This window comes from Dermacentor andersoni, chromosome 8, assembly GCF_023375885.2.
Source record: "Dermacentor andersoni chromosome 8, qqDerAnde1_hic_scaffold, whole genome shotgun sequence".
NCBI classification, from domain to species: domain Eukaryota; kingdom Metazoa; phylum Arthropoda; class Arachnida; order Ixodida; family Ixodidae; genus Dermacentor; species Dermacentor andersoni.
The window spans coordinates 86,630,454-86,652,025 of NC_092821.1; the positions used below are offsets into that span (position 1 = coordinate 86,630,454).

A 21,572-nucleotide genomic window follows, 5' to 3' on the forward strand; every position below is an offset into this window, starting at 1 on the left:
TTTCGCTCGGCGCGAGAAGACTGTGTCTGAAATATTCACGATTGCCTGAATGTCTTTGATTCATGTGTTGACGCCAACTTTTCTAGAGCGCAGAAAGCAACCGCTGTATTTATTAGACTGCATCCGTGCGTTCTTCGACTGCACAGAACAGGCCTTGGGCCATACAGAAATTGTTATCCATGACATCGGCGCCGGTTTGCAGCCTCCCCTCCAACAATGGGCCTATCTCGTTGCAGCAGCGGAGCATGTAGTAATCGTCGATCAAGTCAATGACATACTCGCGCGTGGCGTCGATATACCGTCGCACAGTATGTGGTCGCCTCCAGTTGTGAGAGTGAACAAAAGATAGTTCTGTTCGACTCTGTGTCATTTACCATCGTATCAGCGACGTCTATGGAAGGAAGTCTACCGTTTGTCCTGAATTGACGATGCACTCGATTGTTTAGACACTGAATGCTTGTCGTCGTTGGACCTACGACCTGGCTACCGACAGGTTCTGATGGCCGCGTGCGATCATCATAAGACAGCGTTTTTCATTCTTTATGGGATGTATGAGTTTAACGTCATGAAATTCGGACTGTGCAATGCGTTCACCACTTTTAAGCGCATGATGGCTGGCATATTTCGCTGTCTCAAATGAAGCATCTGCCCATGTACCTTGATGAGATCGTTATGTTTTTCTCAGAGTTTTCATGCGCCTTATTCGCCTCCACCAAGTCTTGACATGCATCAGAAACTATTTTCTTCAGCTTTACATCCACAAGTGTTGTTTTACTGCCTGCACCTTGACCATCTTACAACATATAATGTCCAATGACGGCGTCCTCCCTGATAAAACTTCGAGCTGTCGGCAAAATTCCTAAACCCACATAGAAGAGCTGCCGGAGCGTCGTCGGCCTCTGTCTTTCTTCTTCGCATTGCACGAGGTTTCGTGACAATAATTGGCACCAATCTGTTTCACTGTTCCTCAGAATTTGATGACGCATTTCAAATGCTACGCCAGCTCCTAATTTCGCCTCCTATACTATAGCGGTTCTAATGACGACCGCATGCGAAGGTACAAAGAAATGGAAGCGGCACCGGCCTTCGTGCAGTGCTCGCGCAGCGCAAACGTGGCTCTACCGAGCGTCTTGTCGCCAAATAGTGCACTACTGAGGAGTCCTTGTCCATATTCTTGTCTCCTAGTAAGTTTGGTACTACCTTCATGGCCGACCCTTTTACGTGGCCACGGACCACCGCGCTCTTTGCAAGTTGTCATTCAGTGACCCCTCTGGCCATCTCGGCCACTGGGCCCTTCGGCTGCAATAGTATGATAATCAAGTGGTGTACAGGTCTGGCCGCAAGCACTCCACTACGGATGCTCTTTCTCTTCCTCCTCTACGCCATTGCACAGCGTCTCTCTCGGCACAGTACACTGATATCTAAGCGCTAAACCTCAAACGCATGCATTCAGAGTAGCACAAGGATCCGAGGATTGTTGTGCTTCTCAACCTTCCGGTAAATTCTACCACCGTCACGCCTCCCCACGCACTCCGCCATCGAGCCTCTCATTTTACCAGACGAGACAACCTACTCTATTGCCGTTACTATATATCGAATGGTATACACATGTGACGATATATAATGGAATATATATATGCAATATATATATCGAATAAGTGGCCGCTCCAAAAAACCTCCTCACAGGCGCCGTGACATCTTCGGTGCTTCTCTTGCCAACCCACAGAATGCTCACGCCGCTGTGCTGAAATGTTACGCAACGTTACGGCAGCGGTTCGAGTGTTTCGGTATGTACAGATTTTCCCGCAAATACATCCGTGCCTGCGACGCAAAACAACGCAATGTTTCTCTCCATATACTGCATATCATGCAGTATATGTGGCGACATACCAGGCACAAGTGGCCACATGCTCAATACATACGTTGCGTCGGACCACTTCAACTGGAAGATGATTCACCCTTTTGTAACGAACGCTTACAATACCATGACTCAAACGACCACATGTATTTCGCCATTCTTTTTGTTTTATGCACGAGAACCTTGTGGCATGCTCAATACGATACTGTTTTACAAACCCGACGACTCCGAATGCTGTCCCTTATCAAAAGTGCACATTTACGCTTAATGCCGCCATCTTGCCTGTATCTTTACAACGGAAGGTGAAGCTCACCTGCGGATTGCACATGACAAGAATCTGACCACATACCACATTCAATATCAGCCCCCTCATTTCATTGTGGATGCCACCACCAGTGTCCGGCCTTTCGTCTAAGCTTCTGGCTCAATACCACGTACGCTGCCATATCGATCCTTGTACGTTTCCTGTAAACGACATAGCTAAACCTCTGGCGCAGTCTCACGACCCGCGACTCTCGGTCGCGAGGCCGCCCACGTCAGCCGGCTGAAAGCCCATTATGAACCCATAATTGCTTCATTATGGTGGGTCACCACAGCTACCCTCCTTTCGGCGCCATTGTAATGATGAAGATAGCCCAAGCATCGCTGCGGCTTCTTGTCTTGTTAAGAGGAAAAAACAAACACCCAAAGATCAGTGTTGCTGCCTTCCTCGCTCGGGCGATTGAATGTCGCTCCACAGCGGCTCTCTGCACTTGACTCGAAGGGACTCGGCTTCCCGCTAACCGGTATTAAAGCCCGCAGCATAGCAATTTTATACCATTTAGGCTGACCTCTACTGAAGTCATGAATTCTGCATTACCAACAGGGAATGATAACACAGCGCTGTGTTAGAAGAAATACGCAGTGGAAGAAATTATTTAGACGCGTGCATTTAACTTCGCCATCTGCCGCAACTTCATCATTACCCGCCGCGGTGGCTTAGCGGCTATGGTATTGCGCTGCTAAGCACTAGGTCATGGGGTGAAATTGCGACTGCAGGGGCCGCATTTCAATGCGGTCTAAATGCAAAAGCTTCCATGCCCCGTGCATTGGGGACATGGTAAAGATCCCCAGGTGGTCCAAATTTGCGGAGACCCTCATTAAGGCGTGCCTCATATCATGTCATGGTTTCGCACGTAAAACCCTAGAAAATAAAAATCAAGTTCATCGTTACATACGATTTTTGAGATACCTAATTTGGACATCCTTTAGGTGCTTCCTAAATGGCTTACGGTTTGTCTTATTCTATCATTCCGTCCTTTGAAGTATTTTTCTCATGCGGTGTTACTATGCAGCATATATTCACGGGTTAGATGAGCCTGTTGCTCAACTTCACTCTTTGGTTTCTTGCGCAGTAGCAACCACTATTCATGAAAGTTATTCATCGTACATATGTCGTTACTGCTCTTTTTCGAATTTTTTAGTTTCATAGAAGGTACGTTGGATATGCGTATGTTTTTACATTCGTCGGATCAACGCTTGGTGTCCCCCATTATTCGTACACCATTTATTCCACCAGGCATTTAAAACTGACGGGTAGTCGAAACGTCTTCCAGGTATGCTTCCACAGTTTCCCTTGGTCTCGAAAAGAATTCCGCTGAACCCATCTGACGATGAGTACCGATGGTAATGCGTTAGCATTGCATCAATATAGACACACAACGTACTGCCTGATTCGAAAGGAATTTTGTAACAACCGTGTTCTGCCATGATCTCCTCTTTCAGCGCCAACTTACACAGCTCCCATGAAGCTTCTTCATTGCCCCCGAAATGCATGGCGCGCAGGTGCGTGCCAACGCTCATATACGTGTTATGGAGCAACCAGGCTCCTATATCGCGCTTGTTTTTGGGCACGCTGCGCCATCTACTGACATGGCCGATAAATCCGTGCGTGTCCTCCAGGATGAGAAGCCTTCTTCTCGTAAGCCCGTTGCTTACGAGTTCTGTCACTTGTTTCTTCGCTTGCACGCAGTCAGTTGCACATACTCAGTGGCCTCAGTTGGCGAGAGGTTCATTGAAGAGCGGCACATTTAAAGTGCATTCTTGGGACAGTGTGCTAAAGCGTTGGTGCCAAAGGCATTCATTGAAAGAGGCACCCATCCGGTGCTTTGGTGGGAAAGCCTGCTAGTGTGTAGGGTTGCTCTTCTTGCGGAACCCTGGTGACATGTGTTCGATTCCGCTCATCTATGGAATTAGTTAGGGAATATTTTCCGTCACTGTAAATCGGAATGTAACAATGACGCATACCCAGTGACCCTAGTTGGTATGAAGAACGCTCACTGAAGACCAGCGAACACCATGTGGGAAATACCCAAGGCTCCAAGCCAGCGTCAAAGAGTTTGTTCGAGCAATGCTACCTGTCCATTCGCGCGTCTACAGGGTTGCTTGGATTGAAATAGGGTCATTAAAGACCGCTCCGTTTCAACACGTTGCTGCATACTAAGTGATACAAGATGGTCTCACAGGTAAGTTGGAACCACGCTCCCTAAGCGCAACAAACCGAAGCGTTACCCAATTGACAACGAACTGCCGAGTGAGCCACGTAAGCGGGAAAGGTAGATGAAAACCTATACACACATAACTGCCTGGAAGTGCGTGAAGTACGGAAAAAAGGTAGTACATTAAAACACTGATGTTATCATGACATACGAATCATTAAATTTTGTTTTAACTATGGTAACTACAGCTCAGTGAGCGCTCATTTCTCGTGTGAATGTGGTAGAACTTGATGAGATAGGTGAGCTAGAAGAAGTGTATCTAAAATATTGTTTCCGCGTGTTGGCTAGTCCACGTATTGCAGCAGGCCAGATGTATCTGCAACATTGTTCATTTCTGTATTCTGGAGCTACAAGTATCAATCTCCTACCTTTTATCACACCCGTTCAGCATTGGCAGATATAAATCCTCGCGAAACAACATTACTCTGCCGGTAGCTTATAAAAAAACTTCGAAGAGCCCACAATGCATCAAATAATGGGCTCGGCGCTCGGTGAACCACACGAGCACCAAACGTAGAAATATGAGAATATTTATTCTTCCTCCAAAATGTTTCGATAGATTCATGGAAGGTATTCAGAGCGCAAGATTGTAAATTTAGATGAGCAAGCAAAAAAAGTGCCTCCTCCAAGAGAGACCTATCCTTGCGGCGTACTTAGTCTCTAAAATGTTTCTTTTTGTCTTCGTATGTTACTAATTTTCAGCTGACAAGTAACTGGTGAATAATCACTTACCTAAGGTGAATATTTAAAGCTAAAAACAAGATCCGGCTCACATGCTAGCACACGATACAAAGCTTTACACGGAAGAGGCTGTTTTCGTAATTCGGTAAATTACCGGAGTGAGTGAAAATCTGCAACAGTAATCTAGGAACTCCTGTTTTACCATATAATATCGGTAAGCTGGTGTTTATGCTGCCATAAAATGAAGAAAATGTAAAACTTTTCTCCTAGTGATAGTGCGAACCTGGTTAATATGATGTAACAGCGGTATTAACATCGTATAACTAATTCGCAAAATTTCTCGGGTACAAAGAGGCCGTTAAGTACTCTCACAATGGCTTTTCTAGATATTTAACTAAAGCCCCAAATATTTGAACGTTTGGGTAAAAATGATGTGTTCCTGAAAAAACGAAAGACTTTAGGGGCCGCTGACATAATGCCGTCATTAGGCATACGAGTACGGTCGCATAAAAATGGTCTGTCTATAAATAAGAATGTTTTGTTGCTGCGAATGTTAGGATGCGACATTTTTTTTTTGTCAATGCCACTATATCCTAATGCAAGTGTCAGTGGTGGAAACAAGTATATAACCGTCTGGTCAACACAGTTGTAGACTTAGTGAAAAAGAGGGTTAAGTGAATAACGGCATCCACTTCCACTCACCCATTTATATTATTCAGCTTGTGCTTTACTGTGTGAATGGCGGCTTTCACCTGCTTGAGGAGCACGTGCTGCCATCATAGCACTTTCCAGGTAAAAAATGAATTCTTTTTATTTATGAAACCCTTGTATCGCAGTTTATGGTTTGTTATGTTTCTTGATAATGGAGTCTAGTGAACTCAAATAGCATCTTGCGGGTACAGCGCCTGCCACTGGAAAGAATTTCATCTTACGCTTGCGTCTTTTTCATTCAGTATCGCGCGTGAAAGAAGTTATCTTCATTTGTACTTCAGAAATTCGACTAGAATTTTATTGATAAGACCCAAGGTGATGAGCATGTTTCATTGCGTGTGTAGGCCAACTATCAGCGCTATTTAGGATGTATGATACTGGCTTAGGACTGCTCCGAAGGTTCACTCGAATCCGCGACATCATGGAACAGAAAGTTGTGTCATCGATATTTCAATGTGTTCGATACTGCTTGTAAGGAAACGTGCTGCGTGGCTGTTTTTATTTAACTGCTTAAGAAGGTTCTTTTTGTTCAACAATTCACAGTTTTACTGCGAGTCGGCCTAGTTGGAACAGATTCATCTTAAAACTTTTTGTGCGCAAACAAACATGGACGAAGAATAGGGGCAACACAAGCGCTCGTCCTTGTGTTGCCCCTATTCTTCGTCCCTGTTTGTTTGCGCGCAAAAAGTCACAGTTTCAAGTTTCAAAATTGTCCAATGAGGCGTGCATCCGACCTAGAATCACTGAGTAGGCACATGCTCCAGCCTGGGAACACTTTTTTTTAAAAAATTCAAATACCCTAAAGGCCCAGCAGGCAAAATAGGGGGGGGGGGGGGTGACAACAGTAAGTACAAAGCAACGCAATAATATGATGTATACAGAAGTCGCTGACCATTAACAGCATGTTGAAAAGAAATCCAGTCCAGTTACGGACTGGATCCCAAGGGAAGGGAAGCGTAGCAGGGGGCGGCAGAAAGTTAGGTGGGCGGATGAGATTAAGAAGTTTGCAGGGACGGCATGGCCGCAATTAGTACATGACCGGGGTTGTTGGAGAAGTATAGGAGAGGCCTTTGCCCTGCAGTGGGCGTAACCAGGCTGATGATGATGATGATGATGAAAAGAAAAACAAAATAAAAGACACATAGCAACCATCATCAACAAACATTCAATTGTTACAAAGAGTAGTGTTATATATACACACATGTATAAAGTGGGGACAGGGGAAGGATGAAGGTTACAGCTCAAGGTGACGTTTCAGGCTCGTTACAAACGCTTCGTAATCAATGACAGATGCAATGGTGCCAGGCAGAAGATTCCATTGACGGATGGCTAGGACGAGCGGCTAATGAAAGAGGTGAGGGCCAGCAAAGATGGGTTCGACTTTGAGTTGGTGGTCAATGCGTGGGAATATGCGATGCGCTGTCGCGAGACGGGATATAGCAAAGGAAGAGTGGCTGTGATATAATGCGTGGAAAAAGGACAGTATGGAAAGCCTTCTACGTCTTTCAGGAAGAGGTAACTTGAGACCTTTTTTTATTTCAGTCACACTTGTCGTACGCGAGCAGTTCTTCGATATGAATCGAGCGGCTTTATTTTGAAGGTACTCCAATTTTGTTATTAAGTATGCTTGGTATGGGTTCCAAATCAAAGACGCATAATCCAACTGCGAGCGCACTAATGTGGTGTATGCTAAATACTTAGTGTCTGCATTAGCTTAACACAGATTGCGTCTGAGAAATCCGAGTGTTTCAGAAGCCTTGTTAATGACCGTATCTATGTGAATGTTCCATGAAAGGTCGGATGCTAAATGGATCCCTAAATATTTTATGACAGGTACCGATTTTACGGTCATGCCGTTTAGAATGTAATGGGAAGGTTCGGGGTCAGTTTTTGTGGTACATGTCACGACTTTTGTTTTCGAGGTATTAATTTTCATTTGCCATTGCGTGCACCAATTGTTAATCTTGTCTAAGTCCGATTGTAAGTGAAGTGAATCAGAAGGTTCAATTATTTGCCTGTATATCACGCAATCACCTGCAAACAATCTGACCGTAGAACTCAGGTTATTGCTTATGTCATTTGTATAAACTAAGAATAAGATAGGTCCGATTACAGACCCTTGTGGTACTCCAGATTTAACGTGGGAGAGGATGGATGAATGACCATTAACAAGACTGATTGGTAGTGATTGGCCAAAAAATTGCTAATCCAAAAAATAACCTTCGAATTAATGGTCAGATGGTCAAGTTTTCTTTTTATTAGACGTTTGTGTGGAACTTTATCAAACGCTTTGGCGAAATCTACAAATACGGCGTCTATTTTAGAGTGAGCATGAACAGCGTGATGAAGGTCAGTAATAAATTCGAACAGTTGTGTTTCGCAAGATCAACCGTGGAGGAAGCCATGCTGATTCGCAAAAAAGAAGTTATGCTTCGCCAGATAGCTCATAATGGCCGATGATATTATGTGTTCTAGTAATTTACAGCTGATGTTGGTTAGCGAGATTGATCTGTAATTTGACGGGTTAGATGCATCACCAGATTTGAAAACGGGTATGACACGCGCAATCTTCCAGTCGTTTGGGACACAGCCACATCTATAGATTGCTGAAAAATTGCGGCTAAGATTGGGCATATTACAGACTTTGCTATTTTTAGCAATTTAGGACATATCCCATCGGGGCTGGGTGCCGAGATAATAGGGAGACGGTCTATGTCAGAATATATGCCTTCTGGCGTGACAGTTATGTCAGGCATAGTTGAGTGCAGCGCTGGGAATTGTAGGTCAGTAGGTAAGGGGCCCTCAGGAGTGAATACTGAGCAGAAAATTGGTTAAGTTCCTCTCTTACTTCAACGGAAGTAAGAAGATTACCTTCTTTATTTATGGATACTGAGGAGTTTGAACTGTAACTTGGATTAACAACCCGCCAAAATTTTTCAGGATTGTTTTTTAGCATGTGTGAAAGGTCACTGTTATAAAATTTGTCCTTCGCTGATTCAATTTCCCTTTTGCACAGTTGCTCATGTGTGCGGTAGTTGTTCCAATCGTGTTCAGATGCTGTCAGTTTGGCTTTTGCGTACAACCGTTTCTTTTTGTTCATGCATCGTTTCACATGTCTTGTGAACCATGTGCTCTCTGTTGATGTGGTAATGGTGACCTTAGGCACGTGTTTATCTTTCAGCAGAGTTAGTTTATCACGAATTAGCAACCAGTTCTCATTTGCATCCCGCATATTGAAAGGGTGGAAAATATCTGTAAAGAATAATCATAGTTCATTAAGGAGAGTGTCAACATTTGCTCTGGTATAATGAAATATAATTTTTTTTCTGTTTTTCTGGTTTCTTCCTGACTACTGCATAATCGCACTGCAGTATCATGTGGTCACTGATGCCATCTAAAACGTGTACAGATGTCTTCTCTGATTGCGTTGTCAGTGCAAGATCTAAAGGCGAATGACCATGCGTAGGTGTGGAAACTATTTGGTGCAGATTAAAAAGTGTTAACATATCCAGAAAATTCTGGCATTTACGCTTTCTTGTGCCGTGGAGGGGCTTGCATGTTTCCAATCAATATTCGGATAATTGAAGTCGCCAGCCAGGAATACTGGTGCGCGTGGAAATGGGTTCTGAATGTGAGTTAAAGATTCATTCAGGTGTTCAGGGAATTCCTCGGCTGAATAAGTGGGCGATAACACACCCCAACGGCACAAGTTACAGACGGTGACAGTCGTAACGCAATCCAAAAAATTTACAGGCACGATTCCGTATCAATAACAAACGCTTGCAAGCTTTTCCTTACGGCGATAATTACCCCGTCACCAGTGAAGTAATGTGGTCTTTCCTAAATAATGAAAACTGGCTGGGCAAGGATAGTTCAGAATTATTAACATCGGGAGATAACTAAGTCTCTGATCGTAACACCAAGTCAGCTGAGCATGCTTCGACATAAGAACAGAAATGATCTTGCTTTGGAAGGAGGCTACATAAAGTTGTCACTAGAATTGACTACGTTGAATTCATCTCTTTATATTTTAGTCAGTTGTCCTGAGTGGTCGCATCGCATTCATGGGGAGTAGTCATTTCTTTTATACCGTTTTTAGAAATAGCAGCCCCATCTGTAGAGTGGCGTTTGGGAAGAGCAGTCACTTTTCTAGTGGTGCAGTTGAATGAATACAGGGTACCATTAAGAAGGAGTTTATCAAAGAAGAGTTTATATTGCTCACCAGGATGTCTCGTCTTTCGAGCAAAGTCTCTAAGCTACTTCCTAATCAATTGCATCCTAGGTGAAAAGTCCTCTTCTATTCAAACGGAAGCAGATTTAAGATCTTTCAGTTTGTGGGCATTTTTGAGAATGCAGGTCTTGTCTTTGAAATTTAAGAATTTCACAATTATCGGGCGGTGTTGTTCTCCCTTCGTTCTCCTATTCTATACGCTCGCTCAATTTCGCCAATTGACATTCCCGAGCTCGTGGTTACAAACTTTGTCACCACATCTTCAGTATTTTTCCATGTTTCCGTTGTCTGCTCAGCAATGCCTTTGAAGATCAAGTTATTTCTACGCATTCTATTATTGAGGTCATCAACATGTTTGCTAGACTGTCGCGTTTGAGTTGTTTATATGCTTTGAAGCCTCTCTTGAGATTCTTTCAGCATCGAGCCCAAGGCGTTGACTTCCTTAGAGATGTCAGTGACAGCGCCCGAGCTGCCTTCTAGCTTAGATAAGCGCCGTTTGATTTCTGTAACGCTCAGCTGTACATCTTTGATTTTTCCAAGAACTTCTTTTTGGAAATTTTCACTGGCTAATCTCATTCCTTTAATTGCAGCGAGAACTTGATCAGATTTATCTGGGCCGGAATTTGTCTCAACGTCACCAGCACAGATTAGCAGGAGCCATATACACGACACAGCCAAAATCAGTCGAGAGCCTACGCATATCCTAGAGGCAGCACAGCCTGGACAAAACCATACTGGTGAACATGACACAGTGTCCCTCCCAAGTGGCACAAAACAACCTACTCGGATGCGGAATGTGCAAATATCAACACCCATCACAACAGAATTGACAGCTAAGAAAACTACAATGGGGATTTGCGGCCAAGACAATTTTTTTTTTACAGAAGCTATGTATTTGCGTCAAACTCACCTAAGGGTGAAGAACAGAAGTATGAATAGAAGCAAGGTTCGGCCGCAAATCCCACTCGGCAGCTGATGTTCGGTCTTTTTGTAGCGATTCCGGAAGGGGGTGCCGCCACTGGCAGCGATGGCGCTTTCGCTGTGGACTGTTTAACAGATGCGATCAGTTGATGAACGGGCGGTGAATCGATAATCCGGCAGTGATCCTAGTGAACACGTGGTGGCAGGTAGCTGCTACGAACGGTTGACAGTCAGCAAATCCATGTAGGTTGGCGTCCACGGCACAGTCGTTCCGTCAGCTAGGGGTGAAGAACAGAAGTATGAATAGGAGCAAGGTTCGGCCGCAAATCCCGCAAATTTCATAGGTGAACGTAAAATAGACACTTTGTGCTTTCTGTAGATTACTAGATTAGCTTAAAGTACTCACACAGAGGTGAAGTAAAAGGAATAATAAATATATTTATACTTTATAAACTACACTAAACCGGAGTACACTATCTAAAGAGCAAACCATTTTTTTGCGGTTTCCAGACAATTGCACCCACAGAGGACAGGAGCTCTCAAGCGATGACTACACGTACTTTAATGACCCTTGTGAAAAAGCGATTTGCTCCTTTAGGGTTGGCATCGTTCACAGGTAAGAGGGGATAGTGTCAATATGTGTCTCTGCGACCACAGTGCCTAAATTGCAATGTATAATATGCATTATGTGATATCTATACTACAAAAATCTTCACGCTTTTCATACTAGACAATTATGCATCAGCTGTTCTAGTGAATTTACATATAGGTGAATGCTGAGTAGAGTCTTCACCGCATCTTCAACGATGCCTTTATCATGGTTTTACTCTTTTAATCGTACGATATGAAGCCAGCAGGCAATATCACATCGGAAAGAAAGTGAGAGTGCTGCATCTCTAGCAGCCATTGGGTCAAAACGCTGCACTTTATCAGCCTAGCGCTTAAAGTTCGCAGAAACTCAAATTATTTCACATTAGGAACTCATGAAATTCACGGGTAAGCTAGTTATTTATTAATTTTATGCACACCACAGACGGTAACAACGCCGGCGTGAATCAACCTGACGGAAACGAATTCCGGAACCAAAAGTGTTAATATTGCAGCAAACAAATCCTTTGTTGGTTGACACAGCTTCAAGGATTTTGGATTCAAGGATTCAAGGATTCAAGGAGCTATGTGACGATTTTGTTATGCAAACTGTTTTCTTTTGGGATACAATGAAATTTTCCTGAATCTCATCAGATCTGGCCGATGACACCACCACTCGAGCAGAAACGATCGGTCGCCATGCATTTTTGTGTGGTTTAGAGAGCGTGAAAGGAACAAGTTTTATTTGATGTCCGCAGCGGTAGCTGCTCTCTGACAATATGTCATATAGCTCGCGAAGTTTAGCTCCATGCTGTGGAGATGATTATATGACTCCTGGTGTAGGCTGTGCCAAACAATGCGCAGTGCAGCGTTGGCATGCTTTCTTGGTGCCTGAACGGCAGCATTCTTAAGTTTCTTCCCGGCCGCAGACACGCTTTCTAACACTTTCTAGAACCCTTTAATTACTACAGCCGATACAAAAGAAACTAATTTTCGATATCATGTTAAGAGTGTCAAACGACATGGCGTGGCAGGTCTCATGGTTGAATGTCAAACGAATCATGTCATTTCTCGAGTCCAGTGCTGGACAGAGTGCTAAAGAGAAGATCGGCTGACGAAAATGAGTTTCCCAACGCCCATCAATCGAAGACAAGCCAGGTTAACTACAGGCAAATGGCCAGAATGAGCGTCATTGCTCGTCTATTGCCACCTCAGTCAAGAAAAATTAGGAGAACGCCATTCAGCACAGACTGTTTCTCTGATAAGTTTTTGCGCAGAAATTTATTAGAAATCCTTAGGGAAGCTTAGCCTACTGCAGATTCCAAGAAGTAAGCTGGCCAAATCTTGCTTTTCTTTGCAACACATTATTAAGAACGCTTCAAGAAAGCTTCTCTAAAAGTAGTTCCCAACAAGTAGATTTACCCTATGTTATATCTGACTTATTATCCACATTATCCGACCTGTGATACCTTTATATTACTCAACCTACCTAAAAACAACTTTATTCCTGACGATATTCTGAATAGTACCCATTATACAATGCAATTCACATTTATCAGTGTTCATCGTTAATACTCCATGTTGCATTATATTTGCGCGCTACCTTCTTCCTGCAAAACGTATATAATAAGGGTATGGAAATATTTACACCTTTAGATACGAATGAAATACAACCCTCTAAATACAATTATTCGTACTCTAAAATAAACTATTCCGTGTTTTCGAATATATGACACTAATGAAATATGTATTAACAACTGACTGGTGCTGTTCGCAGGTGCTCTTCTATGTCTATTAAGAGTGTATCAAATCGTTAGAAGTGGTACAATAAGAAAGTGCTCCAAAAGAATGCAGATATAAACTGGATGATGGAAACTTTCTTTTTGGATTTCTAAATGACAACCTGTGATTTTGTTTCATATCTGTCTTAAAGTGTCCTTGGCAGTGTAGGCATGAATCATTCTTACAGCGAAGCTGGTTTCTTCTAGTTGGTCGGTTATTTTCGTGCCGAAGTCCACGGTCAAAATTGCAGGCCGATCCCGGAGGTGGTGTAACACCGGGCCGGCCGCGGTGGCAGTGAAGCAATCTTCAAGCACTCAGCAAATTGAATAAAAAGCGCATACATTCTTTGGAATCACGCATATACAACATGCAAAGCATTTGTATGAATAGAGAACAAGCACGAATCAATTATCTAAACCACGTAATTGTTGATAAGGCGCTTCTGATAACCGTACGAAGCATGTAGCACTCCCCACATACCTTTCCCGGTAACGCTTACTGCTGCGCAAGCCACCGCTACTTCGGCAGCTTCCGACCTAGGGACTGGCGTCATTAGCCTGTCGCATATAAAAAACCAGCCTAGCAGCTTAAGTGATAGTTGTTGCTCCACCGCTATGGGTAGACAACACATAGACTTCCTTGAGGCAGCGTGAATAATAGGAGCGACAAAGGGAAAAGGACGCTGCAATACGACCAGCGCCAGCGTGCTGTCAAAAATTTTCATTACTTCCATTACTATAAGTACTCTATATTACTACTACTACCATTACTCTAAAGCAATGAAGCATTAGATACACCCCCAGCAGTTGCAGTGGTGGTTTTCAACAGCATCGCTGGACATCCACATTCACTGAGTTGGAAGGGCGAGTCAGTATTTATTTTTACGACCAGAAATTGTTTCCTTGCAGTGGGCACTATATGAATGTGTCTTTTTAGACCAGCTATTTTTGCTATATTGAATATTTTTTAGACCAGTTATTTATTTACCGTTTCTAGAAAGCTAGCCATACAGAATCTGTTTATATAAGAGAGCTTTATCGCAGCCAAGCTTTGGTGTTGTTAAAAGTATATTCTTGCATTTTGAGGGACATGTAGTATGCTTTGTTTAAAACCCTAGTTATTAAGTGACCTTTTTCAATAGTGGGTACAGGTATGGTGCCTAATTGTAAGAAAATAAACATTCCTGCTGTAAATGGGCGTATATGCGCCTTCGTTCTGGCATTCGATAGTTCAAATCTTTGTTATCCTATTTACTTGGCATTCAGTAAAGTGATGTTCGTCCGTGTCCAGTACTAGTAAAACTCTTGCTTGGGCTAGTTGGTTCGTGCTTGAAGTAGGTAAAGGCAAGGCGCAGAAGACCAGGACTTAGGAAGAAGAACCCGTCTTGTCGTTTAGGCGCCCGTCTTGTCGTTTGTGTTCTTCTTCCTAAGTCCTGGTCTTCTGCGCCTTGCCTTCACCTACATCAAGTCCAGTACTGTTGTTTCCTCTACAATCTTCTTCGAGAACAACTTGGATACCAAGTAGTAATAACCTGAGACGCACTTATAGACGCTAAATAAAAGATGAAGATCTTCAAGCATAATTAAAACGTCACCAGGTGCATTCAAAACGGCAAATTTTTATTCTACTGTGACTCGGAGGAATTCTGTTTACAAAGAAATTAAATTGCTTCTGATGTGCTTTTGATAATTTTGTTAGTGCTTGTCCATTATTCTTAATTTATTGTCATATTCTCCAGCTTGCTGATAAAATGAGAAGCATAGAAGTATATTACGCGCCCGATCAAACCAAGCCCTCTTTCGTGCTCTGTGGAAACTAAAAAGCGCACTTTTTAGATGTGAATCATTCACTATGTTTCTTAGCATACTCAGCGTTAGCCTACTCTGGACGTCTGAATAATAACCTACTATAACGCACATTGCCTTCTGTCGCTTCTTGGTCACGGTTCCACAAACATTTTCAATGCATTTTTGCGTTGTGCTTGTGCATTTATTTATAAAGCATCACTAAGTATAAACTAGCATTCTATGATATATACGCTGCACCTTTACCACGCCATTGGTTTCATCAGAAGAAATGATGCATGAATGTGTTCCATTTTCTTTTCAAATAGATGGCTTAGTGAGAACCGTTGGAGAGTTGTTTCTGCTACTAGAACAGGCAACGCTTGCTTGATAATAGTTAAGTTGTTAGGACTAAACAATACACACATTTTAACGAAAAACATGTACATCGGAAACATAGCATAGGTATCAGGGCTGTGTTCCTAAAAACCTCACCAATATTTCCATACTCCTCATTGCGCTCGTGCGATGGCAAATACAAATAAGTCTTTCTGAAAGAAAAAAGGTTTTAGTGAAAGATTTAGCGAGAACAGCCATGAAGGACAGGAGTAAATCAGCTTTTAACGTGCCGTAAAACATAAAGAAGGACAAATAATTATTTTGATATGTGCAGTGGTCGCCGATCTATTTTGAAACGAAAAAAAAGTGGAATGTAGAAGTCATTTACAGCGAAGCAGTTAAGGGTTAGTTTCCCCAGGATCGCGTCTGTTTGTCAACGCAAAACTCCCCATATCTACAGTTGGCCATTAGGGGCCCTCATACACAGCTTCTCTGGGGATCTTTCTTGAAAGAGTAGAAGGGCCCTGATTTTTCTGGTAATCAAATGCTAAGCCAAATTTGTACGCAGCATAATCGGTAGGCATCTTTCTTAAACACTGTGGTATCCAGCAGCTGTCAAGGTCAAGGTCACCACCTAGGTCCATGACCATTCGCTTCCACACTTCATTTACTTAGCGGCTAATACTCTAGTAACAAACTTGTTTCCCCGCTAGGCAGAGAGTATGGACTTTACATTGGGTGTACCTACATAGAATACAGTTCTGCGTCCACTATAAAATTTTGAATATTGTGAGCTTAAGGTTATCACACACCATATAACATATGCACTCGGAATGTGTTCAGTTACTCATTGCTCATTTTTTCCTTATTAGATGTCCGAATAACAAACCAGCGTCATACAGCAGCTGCGTGACCAAACGTCGAACTGGACGTTACCCAACGTGCTGTCAGTGGGTGACAACCTGTTAGATACAACTAAGACGATTTCTCTTCGCTCGCTTGTAGGTTACACGTATCTCTGTTCGCGCCCTGTAGAGTACCACAATTTTGTGGATGAAGAACTAATAAACAGTTTCTGTTTTATTTCAACTCTCAAACTCTGTCCTTTTACCTATTGCAAAAACCAAACATGTTTTCTGGGTGTGTGTAGAGAAATACTTGCTCTGTTCTTTCTAAAGAACAATTTTTGTAAAATCAAAGTGGATTATCTTGCGTGGACAGTCTTATTGCCGCACCAGCTGTAAAGCACATTACCCTATTCCATCCATGGCATGGCTAATAAAGATATAATAGGAAACCTTAGCAGCGATAGCCTAAAGCGGCGTTCAGTCAATCTAAAGAGGACCTAAACATTGTACATTTTGAGCAGCCTACCTAGGGCGAGGGCACTGCTCGAATGAAAGTTTATTCAGAGCATTTGGAGCACCTTTGACAAGCTGCTTCTAATGGAATTGCGTTTCTGTTTGAGCGCAGCCCTGGACACCAACAGCAATAACCGTTGGACAAATAAAGTCTATTCCTATCCTATCCTATTGAGATTCTTGAGTCTATGTGAACGTATTGGCTCTATTAAAATTATAATAAGCATACTCTTCTTGCGTGCATGCGCGGTAATGTTCCTTTACTGTAGCTTTTCCATGCGTGGGATAGGCAGCAGTCTACTTGGTATCTCGCCACCCTCCCAAAATACCCCTTATACCATTTGGCATGTTTTCCTGCCAAATTGAAATAGACGCCCAATTATGTTTTGAAAGTTGAGAGAGCCTTTCTTGTCTCTGGCATGGTCAATTTCTTACTTCTTATTTGTTTAATTATGATTTTTAATTAGAACCATTTGCGTACTTTCTTGAATAGCATCTGCGATTGTCGCGAGAATTACTTATATCAGAAGACTACTTAATGCTGAAAAGGAACAGCAATATTGCTTTAAAAATAAAGTCTCAACACAACCATGACCGCGCTAAATAAGTCTAAAACGCTCTACTGTATACAGTGGCCTGTTACCCTAAGCCACTGAGATTTCGATAGGTCATAGAGACAAAACACTATCACTACAGCAGTAGAATGGCACTCGAGGTGCCGTTTGAAAACTAACGACAAGCGCACCAGTCTCTCCGATATTATCATTCACAGTATCACGACCACCTCCGCTCAAGAGAGTGCTGAAGGACTTTTCTAACTGATCCAAGAATGATGTTGTCAGGAACCGCGCGGTCACGCGGTAAGCCGGTTTGAGGCGGTCTAGTGAGACGAACTCTTCACGACCATTTAATTTTATGGTGGCGGATTTCGGCGTCTTGAGGGTAGCGCCGCACAGTCCATGACAGCAGGGTGTAACAGGTGCCTATACAGCGTCCCATCTGAAAAATGCGTGCGTCGAAGTCGAAGACGCAAGCTCCGCACGAACAAAGATGCTGTGGTTAGACGATCGAGGCGGGGACGTGGCGCAGTTGCTGAATACAGTCCTGTAGGCGTTGGCGGTACTGCAGCGGCTGGGTTTAGGGGACTGAAGGAAGGTCTCTAGGAAGTCACACAGGTGCAATGTAGACAAGTTCGGCTGCTGAACAGCCAAGGTCTCGACAAAGAACGGCGCGTAGGCGGAGCACGCCGTAGTAATGAGGTCGACCCATTTCTTTTGATTCACGCACGGAGTAAGGGCAGCCTTGAGCTGACGATGGAACAGTTCAACCATGCCGTTGGTACATGGATGGTATACCGTGGTGTGCCAGTGCTTAGCGCCATGTAGGCAGTTGAGGGGAGCGACGAGAGGACAATCAATTTGCCGGCTTCGACAGATTGCAACAATTTTGAGCCATCCGAAGCGTGAACGTTATGTTGAAACGAAAGCTCTAGAGACTGTTTCCGCAGTGATCTCCGGAACGGGCACGGCTTTGGGCCAATGTCTGAAGCGGTAAATCATGTTCCAAATGTAGCGGCAGTAGTGAAACGGAGCAAGTGGTCCTACTAAATCAAGGTGGACGCGACCAAAGCGACAGTCAGATGGCAGGAAAAAAACTGCAGGCGAGTCTTCGTGCGTCACTTTGGTGGTCTGGCAAGCGAGGCACAAGCGTGCCCACTAAAAAGCAATGATGTTAATACTCGGCCAGACGTACCACTTTGTAAGGAATTGCTAAGTATCTAGGATGCTGAAATAGCAGAAGCCATGAAGTGACTGCAAAGCCGTACGGCGAAAGGTAGCTGCAGCTAAGGGACGAAGTGCAGCCATGTCGTACCATGTCGTACCTACCATGCCGTACCAGAGTGAACCAAGCATAAACGGGTGAGAAACGAGTCACAGACGCCGGGAACTGGATTGGTCCCACAGCGCTTGCAGCTCAGGATCCTCAATCTGCGCCCGAGCTAAACGTTCCCATTCTAAAGCTGATGTAGACGTGCTGAGGGAGGTGATGTGGGAAAGTGCATCGGCTGCCTCGTTGTTGGTGCCTTTGATGTGGCGGATATTAGTACTGAACGCCGATATATAGGGCAGTTGAGGAAGCTCCCGTAAGACGCAGAAGACGCTCCCGTATAGTGCAAAAGATCGTGCAAAAGATGTACACCAGAAGCTTGCGGTCGGTGAGAACGTAATATGGCTGGCCTTCCAAGACGTGTCGGAAGTGCTAGATGGTGCAGATTATGGCGAGCAGCTCTCGGCGAAAAACACTGTAGTGAGTCTCAGCTGATTCGAACTTCTAGAAGAAAAGCCTAGTGGGGGCCAGTCGCAGTCTTCTGTTGAAGAACAAGGCCGATGGCCACACTTGAGGCATCCAATATGATGCAAGTGGGCGTGTTAGTCCTCTGGTGAATGAGGATACTGAATTGGTGATGGCTCGTATAACAGCCCTGAAAGCAGCTTGAGCTTGGAGAAAGCAGGAACTCGCGCATAAAGAACTCTTAGTTGTAAGAAAAAGGTCAGTCAGCGGGTGGACAAGCTTGGCGCAGTGCTGAATAAAGCTACGTGAGAAATTCACTAGGCCTAAGAACTTACTCAGTTCGCGTAGGGTAGTGGGTGCTGGGAACTTTTTCACGGCTTGTACGTGCAATGTCAATGCACAAATTCCCACAGCCGTGATCTGGTGACTCAGAAATTCGAGCTTGGAGGACGCGAAGACGCATTTCTGGGAATTTGCAAGCAGGCCAAATTGTTGAAAGTGTTTTAAGATTTTAAATCTTAAAGCGTAATTTGCTACAGGAATGTCGCGATGTAGGCAAATATTGCAAGGAGGACACGCGTTACCTCGGCAACCAACCTTTGAAACGTTTGAGCTTTGTTGACGAGCCCAAACGCCATGGGAAGCTGCTCAACGAGGCCGCTGGGTGTAGTAACGGCCGTCTTCAGCATATCGGCAGGCTTAACGGAAATTGGGTGAAAGGCCTTGAGAAAGTCCACTTTAGTAAGGATATTGCATCTTTCCATGTGGCCTGTGAAATATAGGATATGTGAAAGGGGATAACTATCGTAAATTAGGTGAGCGTTGAGCGCCCGGAAGTCGGCGCACGGACGTCATTCACTCTGTTCTTTCTTGGGCACCAGATGAAATGGTTCAAGTGCTTTACGAAGCACTTGAAGCACTAAGGACAAAGCTCTATAGGTTCAAGTTCTTCACGAAGGAGGACACATGCACACCATGAGCACATGATCGAATTAACTTTTACCGATGGTCAGACGCTCGCCGAAGAGGTGGCTCGGACGATATGCGAGAGGCGGCACACGCGTGACAATGGCTTACGCTGTGTTTGGGTGGCTCATTTAAATTGCAGAGCCTCGTGACTTCCGGAAAGTGTTCGGCAATTCTAGAGTACTGCCATCATGGGATCAGCGCGAGCATGCCAGTGGGAGCAATAGGCGACAAATGGAGAGGCGCGTCGTGCTGTACATGAGGCAATGGTGACGCATGCTATAGTCGACATCGAAATACTCGTAGGTCAGGACGCCGGAGCCTAGGATGGGCTGATTGACGTAAGCTACGACGAAGACCCATCGGAACGTGGGACGCATGCCAAGGTCGAGCATAAGGGACCGCAGCCCAACGTGGTGATGGAGGCAGAGCTCGCCGCACAGAGCGTAGGTCCAGGTTACTCAGAAGTGCGGTTACCCTTTGAACACGAGAAAGCACCCGCATTCAATACGAGGAAAGACCCGTGAACACGAGGAAGCGCAGGCAGAAAATGCGATCCATGACTAAGAAAACGCAGCTAGGTTCTGAGGCCCGGCAGCGTTCATAATTCATTAAAAGAAAATTTGCTGTTCTTCTAAACGTTGTTCTAACAGAAACCGCATTGCTTCCTTGCTCACAGAGCACTACACAACAACGACAAATAGGAAAAAAAAGAAAGAGAATACAAAAATCGGCCAATAAATAAATTTACGATATTTGTACCGAACAGGCTGTTTATTTTCTGCTATCAGGTTTGTAACCCCTTGCGAAAGGATGCGCCATGATTTCTCCTAGAAGCCCTGCGAACCGGAGACAGGTGACTAGCAATGTCGTCCCGTTCAGTTTAATTAGACAGACAAATACTTGCAACATTAGGGACAATGTGTTGTGGTAAAAACTGAGAAGACGGGGAAGTGGCGTCATCAGATGATGTGTTCTAGCAAAGCAATATTTAGCGGGTGGCTTTACCATCACAGGGGGGGGGGGGGGGAGAGGCGGGTCCCAATTTGGGTGACGAAATCAGCAAAATGGACCTGCACAGGTGGGATCAAGCGGTGTTTGCGAATTTGCAACCTCATTTGGAGCCTGCAGTTGTGTTATTGTGATTTGGCATTTATCCCTCGATAAAAGTCACTCAAGGAAAGCGAACAATGCAGCACAAGTCTGCACCCTCGTCAGAACCATTTTCAAAGATGAGTGTCTCTGGTAGGCGGGTGTTGAAAACCAGGAAGCGGAGCCGAAGCAGAGAACGTCTTTATTCGACGCTTGTAAAACCAACTAAAAAAATGCAGACGCGCACCGGGCTCCACGCTCGTTTCTAACTTCGGCTTCTTCTCATCTTTTTCGGAGCATAATAATTAACAGCTCCCGGCCGAACAATTTGCGTGTGCTTGTTTCTTTTCAAAGCGGAGCTTGTCCAGCAGATTCTAGGTGGTATAGCGTCTGTACCGGTCTCCGGAACGCATTGCCACTAGATCTGCG

The 21,572-nt window shown here is 44.2% G+C and overlaps 1 long non-coding RNA gene across 1 annotated transcript in view; it reads left to right on the plus strand.

The window, feature by feature from the left end:
* Positions 1-16,521, plus strand: part of LOC129386724 (uncharacterized) — a 39,830-nt gene extending 23,309 nt beyond the window's left edge. The window contains exons 3-4 of the long non-coding RNA XR_008614026.2: positions 11,450-11,555; positions 16,305-16,521. This is a non-coding gene — a long non-coding RNA (uncharacterized lncRNA). The remainder of the gene's footprint in view (positions 1-11,449; positions 11,556-16,304) is intronic.
* Positions 16,522-21,572: the final 5,051 nt, after the last annotated feature.